Source organism: Gouania willdenowi, chromosome 10 (genome assembly GCF_900634775.1).
Source record: "Gouania willdenowi chromosome 10, fGouWil2.1, whole genome shotgun sequence".
NCBI lineage: Eukaryota > Metazoa > Chordata > Actinopteri > Blenniiformes > Gobiesocidae > Gouania > Gouania willdenowi.
The window spans coordinates 1,759,060-1,770,579 of record NC_041053.1 but is presented as its reverse complement, the minus strand read 5'-3'; the positions used below and the strand labels follow the sequence as shown (position 1 = coordinate 1,770,579).

General features: G+C 43.4%; 1 long non-coding RNA gene across 1 annotated transcript; it reads right to left on the bottom strand.

Moving 5' to 3' along the window:
* Positions 1 to 930: 930 nt before the first annotated feature.
* On the bottom strand, positions 931 to 10,165 carry LOC114471148 (uncharacterized). Its single transcript, XR_003674948.1, has 4 exons — positions 10,118 to 10,165; positions 1,359 to 1,423; positions 1,146 to 1,237; positions 931 to 1,010 (listed from the first exon to the last, which is right to left on the bottom strand). It is a non-coding gene; the product is annotated as an uncharacterized LOC114471148 (long non-coding RNA).
* Positions 10,166 to 11,520: the final 1,355 nt, after the last annotated feature.

Genomic DNA, 11,520 nt, shown 5'->3' with positions numbered 1-11,520 from the left:
CCGATATACAATTCATGGCCCATAGGGTGACTCACCATACCCAGGACAGTTAAATGCAGTGTCCCTAACTCTATACTAGGTCCACTTAAACCTTTTTCCCCTCTGTACCAATTGTCTCATCAAAAATGGCAGATCTACTTTGAAGATAGAGACTATCAAGATAAATATTAAAAACAAAAATCACTTAGTGCACATAACATTTTATTCTATCACAATAAAATTAGAATGAGTTAGGAAAAGAAACACACACACACACATATATCACACAAACAAAATTTTAAACATCTCTATCTGAGTCTTCTTCCACCTCACTCACATGCAGACAGATAGATGTTTTATCTGAATTAGGGCGGAGCCTTTTTGAAAAGTGTCCACAGTCTGTGCATAAGTGAGTGGATCGTGGCTCAACACTTTTTTTTCTGTTATTGCCCAGTGCTTTTTCCATCATCACTGACAGCTGTGTGGCTTTGGTAGAGGCAGATTTATAAATAGTTTTTTCTTCTGGAGAGAGGATCCTCTGGCCCACTTTGACCCATTCCTTGAAAAGCTGTGTGACAAATGTGAAGAGAGGTCAGTATCCTGAGCATTTTTATTTCAGCTGTCCTAACATGAACACAAGACCCACTTTAAATATTTAATCCCATACATTTCTTGGCTAACACAATGTAACAAAACAATTATGGGTCCTTAAATTATGACAATAAATGATAACAGAAACAAATCCATTGCTGTTATTAATTGTTCCAATTGGTTTATTGATGCATTAACCTTAGCTCAACAGCTTGTCGCAGGCAATTAAAATGTCTTAAAGAGTCACTTTAGAAATAGCCTGTATACACTTTGTTTACAGGTGATTGATAAATACCATGATCAATAAATGCAGCAGCACGTCAATAACACTGGATCTCCTGCTGGTGGTAAGAGTCTTCCTACTCTTTACATCCTCCTTGGTCCCATTCAGGTCCTGCTCCTCACTGGCCTCGTAGGATTCTAAAGCCATGTTGCAGCTCCTAGTGAATGAAAATGACAACACAAATACTATGTCATGAATTCATACTAAATGTATTATTTTAATGCATCTGAAAAGGATAATGATCACTCAAATACATTAAATTAGGTCCCCAGATGAATGTGATCAGACTTACTTCTAACTTGGCTTGTGCCCCAGTGTGGCTCAGCATCTTAAATGGCCCCCATCACAGCCATGGTCACTTTTTCATTGTGATCAGAACAGAATCTGTGGTGGTGGTGGTGGAGGTAGAAGATACTCATCATTCAGCAAAACATGTTACAACTAACTGTGTTTTGTAATTTTCACAAACAGTGGCAATTCAGAGGGAAAAAGACCAAAAACATACTTGTCCTCTGGCTAGACCTTCCATTGCAGCTCTGTGAGGCTTCTATATGTATGACGGACCAAGCCCTGTATGGATAGAAATACAGTGGTGATCAAATGTGTGCAATGTAGAGGAGAGACATAAATACATGCTTGGACATACAATCTAGCCATAGTACATGGATTCTTGGACATGCAATACACCAGTGGTTCTCAACCTGTGGGTTGGGACCCTTCCACTCTATTATTGCTAACAAGTATTGGTTGAAACTGAAGTCACATGTTCAAAACTCTAAACACAGCCTGCATATCCATCAGTCATCTCAGCTCAACAGTTACTCTCATCTCCAAAAGTGTTTCTCACCAACAAAACACTTCATACACGTCTCAAATGAAGCTCATTCAACCACAACACTAACAAATAATCTCATCTAGTCACTCTGAGCACACTGAACTACTAAATACTAACAACAAAGAGCATTACATTGTCAGGTACATCAGTATTTTAATACAAAATACGATCTTTGCACAAAAAAAATATAAAAATTACTGTAAACAAAAAAATAATCTATAGGGTACAGTCATATAAAACACAAAATACTATAATCAATATATTTCATTTAGCTGATGTGTTTTGAACAAAGTGTGTTAGCATTTTAAAAATGTGCTGTAAACGTTTAGTGTTTTACAGGTGAACTAATTATAATATTAATAATTAAAACTAGTGAGTGAGAAAAGAGTTGATGAATGTTGTTGACTGTGGTCAGTGAATGTGTTTTGTGTGAAAACAATGAAAAATGAGTCACAGTTTATTCCACATGGACTGAGAGATTTGCAGACCGTGTTCAGAGTTTTGAACATGTGACTTCAGATTAGACCAATGCTTGTTAGTGTAGGGGTCTGTACTCTTCTCAATGCGTTGTGTTAAGTTCTTAATTAAAACCACGTCACTTTTGGCCAACACAGCTTTTATTGGCGAAATCCTGGCATGAAATTAAAACAGTCAGTCCTTGCTTCTGCATACACACACACATATCTTACACAGAAGACAGCATGGTCAGAACTACAGCTATTATCATGAATATGTACATAAAATGAACAAAACGTACCTGGCATGAAATTAAAACAGTCAGTCCTTGCTTCTGCATACACACACACATATCTTACACTGAAAATATAAAAATCAACAAAAATCACCCATTAATTATAAGTTTAAAGTAAATAATAAAAATAAAACTGGAGCTCAAGGCCTGTGCTACTCACCAGAAGACAGCATGGTCAGAACTACAGCTGTCTTCCGGGTGCACGTCCCATGTTCACAGGGGTGAGGCATTCAATGACGCTGGGATAAACCTGATTCAATGCAATGTGTGCTTATTGATGGCAAGTGGAATTATACATTTTTAACTCCGTTACACTCCCCCCTACTGAACTCCACTTGCCTATCAAAATGAAAAACAAATACATAACCACAAAACCACATCACATACATACCAGGCAGCAACAACACATCAAAAGCATAAAGATACAAACAATCTCGTGTACAGTACCGTTAGTATGACAGATAATAAGTACTCCAGCTAAAAAACTATTCCAGAGGAATTAGAATGAGGAAGGGTTGCAAAACCTTCCGCATCCATAGGAAAAAAAAACATGCCCAAATACATGTAAAATCACTCAGAATCATGTCACCAAAACAGCACACAATTTCCACCACCCATACGGACTCACACCAAAACTCACACTCAGGTAACCTTCTTACACAGATGGGGAAGAAAAGAGAGAAAAGAGTGGAAAAAAAAATGTCAAATCGCCAACAAAAATCAAAGAACATCAAAAACTACACATGAGAAAACGGCAACATATACACATGGAGAGCCAACACATACAACAGCAACCTCCAAGAACTCTCAGGTACCTGAACTCTTTGATGCATGTTCTCAATAAGTCTGACAACAGGCTTAACGATCCTCCCATACCTAGTCCTCATCCTCTGAAGATTGTCACAAGAACAGTCGGGTCCCGCCTCCGATGCAACAACACAACCAGCATCAGAAGGCAACAAGTCAACAGGAAGAGGAGAGTCAGCAAGTACAGAGTCAGATAAACCAACCGTACAGTCAGCGTCAACAGTAGGAGTACAAGTGTCAGGCTGAAAGACATCACTATGTCTAGTCCCATCCTGACAGTCAAATCCACACTCATCGTGATTGTCCAAGTCAACCTCCCCAGATGTGTCCGGTCGGTCCCAGTCATGTCCATTCACATCGTCCATGGTAGTCGACTGATTCCTGGATGAGGGTGGAAGCTGAGAAACCCAAAACGCAGTTCTGTCCTCAGGTACACAGACAGAAAGGACAGTTGAACGATCACGTCTGGTCGCCAACAGAGACCCCTCCACAGCCTCATCTGTCAGGTCACTAAGAAGGGATCCATCATCCTCCACATTCTCTGGAATGGGCAAGAAATCCACAGGCATGATGAGATTCCGGTGCACCACCTTTTCTTGGCCTGTCACGCTGTTCATGAGTTTGAAGGTGTGAGAGTTTTCCTGCTTTCCCACAACAGTGTACAGATGGCTCTCCCAGCGATCGGCCAGTTTCCTCCGACCTCGTTCTCCTTTGTTAGCCAATAAAACTCTGTCCCCAACCTCCACAGGTGCGCCCTTCACCTTCCGGTTGTAAAGCTCAGTCTGCCTCTCTTGTTGCTTCATGGTGGAAATCTGAGCAATCCTGATAGCCTCCGCCAAGTCACGCTTGAGACTTAGCACATAGACATCATAATCCACCACTTCCTCGTCCATCAGAACCGATTGAAACATGAGGTCAACAGGCATCCTGGGGACTCTGCCAAACATCAGGAGAAAGGGAGCAAAGCCTGTAGTTTCATGGACAGTTGCATTGTACAAGAACGTGAGCGAACGCAGGAGCTGGGGCCATTTCTGTTTAACTCTTGGCGGGAGGGCTCTGATCATGTTACCAAGAGTACGATTGAACCTCTCAACTGCCCCATTTCCCATTGGATGGTAGGGCGTAGTGTGAGATTTCTCTACACCAGCGACCTTGAGCATCTCAGCAATCAAGTTGCTTTCAAAGTTTGCACCTTGATCCGAGTGCACTCGTTCAGGAAAGCCATAAACACAGAAGAAGTTGTTCCACAGTTGATGAGCGACAGCTTTAGCAGACTGGTTGGGACAAAGGTAGGCTTGAGCGAGCTTAGTGAAATGATCAGTCACCACGAGAACATCGTGAGACTTGTTGGATGAGTCCTCAGCTGATCAAAAATCAATGCATACCAGCTCAAGAGGTCTAGAAGTCTTTACACTCTCGAGTGGCGCCCTCGCCTCAGGTTCAGGAGACTTACTGACCAGGCATCGATGACAGTGCTGCACATAATCCTTTATGTCTTACTCCATCCCAATCCAGTAGAACCGTTGTCTTGCCAAGTAGATTGTCCTCTTCTGCCCTTGGTGACCTGCCTCATCATGGATACCTTCCAACACCTTATCCACAAGACTATTAGGCACAACATATCGGTACGTCTTCCTCTTTGTCACAACATCTTTCGACGTACAGTAAAGGACACCCGCTTTGATGGTAAGTTGCTTCCAATGTCTGAGAAGTTGCAAAGCTTTAGCCGGCTCATGAGTACGCTCACGTCTCGAGGGTTGTCTCCGACGTTCCACGAAGTTGATCACCCGGCCCAGATATGGATCAGCACGCTGCATAGATGCCAGTTTGTCTTTTGGTAAGGGCCGGAAATTCAACAGCTCAGATGGTAGAATTGATTGAGCCAGCTGCGGCAAACAAAATGCATGAGGGGGAAACCAGCTGTCCTCTCTTGAGTACTCCAACACAGCTGATACAGCTTTAGAAGACATGGGGGGATGCTGGGACACTGCTGCCGCACTGTTGATGGCCAAAGTCAATAGTTGTCGCTGTAGGCGGCTGAGAGGATCACAAGATAACCGAAAAGCATCTTGCACACAGTTGATCTCCAAAGCATTTGCTTCCTCCAAAAGTGCACCATACGGGACTGTCGTGAGTCGGTGGAGAACGCTGGGATGCACAAATGGCTCACGGCTAAGGGCATCGGCCACCACATTTTTAGGACCAGGAATATATTTGATGTCAAAGTCAAATGGTGCCAGTTTTGACACCCACCTCTGCTCACAAGCAACCAGTTTGGGCTTACTAAGGATGTAAGTGAGCGGGTTATTGTCAGTCCATACCGTGAACTTATGGCCCCTCAACCAGTGGCTGAACTTGTCGCACACAGCCCACTTAAGTGCGAGGAATTCAAGCCTATGAGCTGGGTAGCGGGACTGGGCGTAATTCAGGGACTTGCTAGCAAACGCAATGGGTCTCGCAACTTCATCACCATCAGCCAGCTGAGACAGCACTGCACCAAGTCCGTTGGAGGAAGCATCAACTGAAAGGAGGAATGGCTTACTGAAGTTGGGATGAGCAAGTGGGACTGTGTTTATCAGAGCTAGTTTAAGCTGCGTGAAAGCATTACTGCATGCAGGGGACCAATCCGCAGATGACAGGCTTCTGGAAGTAGGCTGGTTCTTTTTATTTCTGGCACGACACTGCCTTTTCATCCCAGATGTCAGCGCGAACAAGGGCTTGCTTATCCCAGAATATCCCTCAAAAAATTGCTGATAGAATCCCACCATTCCAAGGAAGGATCTGATCTTAGTGGGGGATGGGGTGTCAGAACCATCTATCATTAGATCCTTCTCCTGTAAGTCAACAATTGCTCTGACCTTCTCCGGATCTGTAAAAATGCCTTCCTTTGTCACAATATGCCCCAGAAACTTCACTGAAAACTTCATGAAGTGGCACTTTTTTGGTGCCAGCTTCAGATTGTGTGCTTTTAACCTCTCAAACACCATCTCCAGTCTCTGCAGTGCTAACTGTTCATCGGGGGCAAACACAAGGATGTCGTCGAGGTAACACAGAAGACTCAGGAAGTTTTGATCGCCAAAGATAGCCATCATCATTCTCATGAACGTGGCCGGGCTGTTGCAAAGTCCTTGTGGCAATCGATTGTATTCATAAAGCCCAAAGGGAGAAGTGAAAGCAGTGAACTTTTTATCATCCTCATGAACCTCAACATTGTAATAACCAGAGGTCAGGTCCATGGTAGAGAAGAACGCATTCCCCCCCAGAGCAGCCAGGGCGTCAGCTTGGTGAGGCAAGGGGTGTGCATCTCGAACTGCGTGCATTAAGCCACCGAAAGTCAGTGCAGAGCCGCAGGTCACCATTCTTTTTCCAGACGAGGACAAGCGGGAATGCATATTCACTCGTAGACTTCCTGATGATTTCACGTTCCTCCATCTCAGTCAAGGCCACCCTCAGCTTCTCGTAGTTAGATGGCGACAGTCGGCGATAGGGAAGCCTGAAGGGTTTACTGTCACTCAGTCGGATGCGATGGACAAAGTCTTTGGCTTTACCACAGTCCAGCCTGTGGCGAGAGAAGATGGATTCATACCTAGCCAGCAGATCAACCAGCTTTGCCTTCCAGAAAGGTGACAGATGAGTTGCGTCGATGTCAATGTCATGTAGTCCCAAGTCAGAGAGAGCGGGGCAAAAGGCTGGTCAAGCAGTAAAGTCCGAGTCGACTGTCAAGCTCTTCTCACTAGCCACGTCAAACCTGTCAGCCGTCTTGGTCACAGTACATTGTACTTCATCAGGTGAGTCAGGTACATAGAGGTAGTCAGTATCAAAGTCTTCCAGTGCCAGACAGGGGGAAACGTCAGCAATCTTACAATTACGTCTCAAAGTCAGTGGTTCATGAGAAGGGTTACTAACTCTCACTGGGACCCATCCGTTGCCCCACAGTGGTGTTACAACTCGACCCACCATCACTGAGCGCGGCACTGTACGTGACTCACTTGGCTCCACTACCACTGTGCTACCGATGGAGAGAGACACATGAGCTGGTAGGTGACCCCAAACTAAATGTTCTGTCATGGGTTCTAGGGTTACTGCTTTTGTGAGTTTAACAGTACCCACTTTTTCAGGACAATCATCTCCTCTCCATGTCTCCACAGCGCTCAACAGCTGCAGCATACTCTGTTCATTCATGGGCACCTGCTCCAAGAGTGGCGTTGTCTCCTTGGAGTCTTTAGAGTACTTTACTGCCCGAATGAGGTGCTTCATCACGTTGCTGCCGAGAATGAGATCATCACTTTGGCCTTCCACGATGAGCGTTGGCACTGAGAAGGAACACCCAAACACGGTCATCTTTAATTCACACACACCAACAGGGCTTGTTCTTGAACCTCCACATCCAATAAGAACAACTGAAGTGGGGGAAATCGAGTCAGGGGAGACAATGTTATTTTGCTTTAAAACAGGGAGCAACCGAGAACTTAAAGAACAGGCCATTGAGCCACTATCTAGCATAGCTCGGAGTTTCATGATGTCTTGGATCAACACGTCAGTGTGAAAAAGGTTATCAGTTGCAGAAAGTCTTTGTGTATTTTGCATAATCACAGTTAAATTATCACTTGCTTGGGAACAGAACTGTGAGTACACTGACTCAAAATCAACATCATTAATATCTTGTGGGGAAATGTCACATGGCCCTACACTACTCCCCTGCTCATGTGGGCCGATCAGTTTCCCTGCTGGTTGGAGCCACCAGGTTGAGCAGCAGGTGAGTCCACAGGAAGAGTAACATGGCAGGATACAGCCTGATGTCCAGCACTGTAGCAGCGGAAACAAAGACGTTCTCTTCTGCAGTGGGAAGTGGTATCATGGTTGTCGCCCCCACAAATAGAACAGGGACCCCGAGACCTGTTACGAACAGCACTACCTGGCCTTGGCAGCCTAGAACGTTGAGAAACATCTCGCTGCAGCAACTGCTCAAGAAGAGTGATAACACGCTCAAGCGACTGTCCTTCAGGCTGCGAGGTTTGACTGGTTTTCACCTCTTGAGGGGCCAGGCCACCCTCAGCAGTTTGGACACGGCACTGCAAAACAGCTTGGTTGTCCTGCAGCTTCCCAGCCGTGTGTAAAGACTGACGCTGCTGAAGACGCCTTTTTCTGTGATGCTCATCTAACCGCACTTGGACATCAGTGGCTGTCCACTCCTCCAACGGCTTGCCACTAAAGATCAATGACAGCTCATTGTCAGGGCAGTGGATTATAAACATGACCGTCACTTCACGGGAAGGGTTGTCGAGAGTCTTTCCCTGTTTCTTCAATCCATCCACAGCAACGTCAATGGCTTTATTGAGTCGAATCCAATAGTCAAAAGCAGTCTCACTGGGTCTGGGTTTTGTGTCATAGAAGTCAGCCATAGGCATAAAGGAGGTCACAGAGTCACTAAAATGTTGCCTCAATATATCAAACACAGGTTGAGGACCAGACTGTAAATCTACAGGTTGGCTACGGAGTCCAATGGTCACTACGTCACGTGCTCTTCCCCGTAACTTACTCAAAACCTCATCCACCTGGTAACACAGCTCTATGACCCGCCTACTCAGATAAAGCCTCATAGACTCCTCCCACTCCACAACTGAAATCCTATCAGTAGTTTCTCCTCTGAAAGGATGTGGCTCAAAAATGTCATGAGTAACTGTCAAGTTAACTTTAGATAAGTCAGCTTTAGTGGACTGAGACATGTTAGCATCACTAACTGGAATGGATTTAAGACATGAAACAATGTTTTCACTTATACTGGTCCCGATCTGTTTCACTAAATCACTAAGAACATGAATATCTGGACCTACAATTGCAGGTTCCCCATCAACATCAACATCTGTGACAGCAGAAGTATTAACTTCCCCAGGGAGACCATAAGGAGTAGATGTAACATGTTTGTTCTCACCAAGTCCACCCACCCAAGTTTTGATCCTCTTCCAAAACCTGAAACATTGTGTTCATCCACTTTTTTTTTTTTTTTTTTTTTTTTTTTTTTTTTAACAATATTATATAAATTTTTTTTTTTTTTTTTTTTTTTAAATTTTTTTTTTTTTTTTTTTATCTGTGGCACAAACAGGCCATCATACTAAACACAGAAACTCCAACTCGAAGAAGAAAAAAAAAATCAGGCTATAAGACACTCTCTGACTCACAAAACCAAGGGAATGGATAACACAAGCTTTGACTGTCCCACGTCGATCCTGGCGCCCCCTGCTGGATGATCCGGGTCACGGCACCATTGTAGCGGTCTGTACTCTTCTCAATGCGTTGTGTTAAGTTCTTAATTAAAACCACGTCACTTTTGGCCAACACAGCTTTTATTGGCGAAATCCTGGCATGAAATTAAAACAGTCAGTCCTTGCTTCTGCATACACACACACATATCTTACACAGAAGACAGCATGGTCAGAACTACAGCTATTATCATGAACTTGTACATAAAATGAACAAAACGTACCTGGCATGAAATTAAAACAGTCAGTCCTTGCTTCTGCATACACACACACATATCTTACACTGAAAATATAAAAATCAACAAAAATCACCCATTAATTATAAGTTTAAAGTAAATAATAAAAATTAAACCGGAGCTCAAGGCCTGTGCTACTCACCAGAAGACAGCATGGTCAGAACTACAGCTGTCTTCCGGGTGCACGTCCCACGTTCACAGGGGTGAGGCATTCAATGACGCTGGGATAAACCTGATTCAATGCAATGTGTGCTTATTGATGGCAAGTGGAATTATACATTTTTAACTCCGTTACATTAGCATTGAAAAAAAACACTAATACACATGAAAAATAGTCACACTGACCAAAAACAAATCTAATATAATAACACTTACCCTCCTTGATCTTAATCGGTCACGTCTGAGCTGAACTCTTCACAGCTGTGATGAAGATGTGGTTTGTACTGAAAGCAGTAGAAGTTCCCCTGCTACCCTGATTTACATGTGTAGCTCACAGCATTTTCATTTACATGTTAAAGCCTCTCCTAGAATTGAGGGGAAAGGTCATGGGGGTCCTCCCCCCAGAAATGTTTTAACAAAAGACATGCAAATTCCTGCATTCTGGTGAATTTTAGCTGCAAGAACAAGTAAAAAATCTAAATAAAAACGTTGGTACAATAATTTTTCTGAACTCAGTCACACTTCTGTCACAACCAGTGTTGTTCTCGTTACTGAAAAAACATAACTAGTTACTGTTACTAGTTACTTCATTCACAAATGAACTCAGTTACTATTTTGATTACTTACCCCAAAAACTAATGAGTTACATGAATGAGTTTGATGACCCAAAAAATAATGCATATTGGGTCCGTATTTGACCAAATATGGTGCATATAAAAAAACTCCGGATATGCATCAGAATAGTCTGTATTCTCAACAGAATCAAAAACCGGATATTCTCGATTCTTGCTCTTTTAGTGCAGTGACATTTTCTGCGATGTATATTAAATTCTCTGGCCAGATCCAGCTACAGTAGACGAAGAGACGATGTCTAGTTTTTTTTTTGTTTTTTTTGGTCACATTTTGTTTCAGTATTATGAACCTCCATGTCAACATTTTGGGCGTGTTGAGAAATAAATCAATCAATCAATCAATCAATCAATCTTTATTTGTATAGCGCCAAATCATAACCAATGGTATCTCAAGGCACTTTACAGTAGAGCAGTCTTAAGGACGGACTCTTCATTTTATGGATACACACATATGCATATATACGTATATACACATACATATGTATCCCACACCCAACATGAATTCATCATGGCGGCAAGGAAAACCTTCTGTTAAGCAGCAGGAACCTTGTGTGGATCCCATTCCTATGATGAACAGCCATCCACGTTATGCTGTGTTGGGTGTGTGCAGAGAAAAGGGTGGAGACAGAGTTGTTGAGACTCTGTAACTCCACACTGAGGATCCCACGGACCTGCAAGACAAAAGCCAGAAGGAGAACAGGAGCAAACACACAAGGGAAGAAGCAGACATAGAGGGAGTGTTTGAAAGAGGAATGGGACCCTCTCCGGTCCCTCTCTAACCTAAATGACCTCTCTCCTAACGCCCTCTCCAACCTCTCTCCAACCGAGCATGCCAGACCCCCCCCCCGGCAGTCTATGCCTATTGCATCTTAATTATGAGCTATGAGCTGGTTCCTAACTAAAAGCTTTATCAAAGTTTCTTCAGTCTGCAACATTGGTCTTGTGTAGTGTTTGGTGAATTTACATTATATTTGTACTTTGTTGATA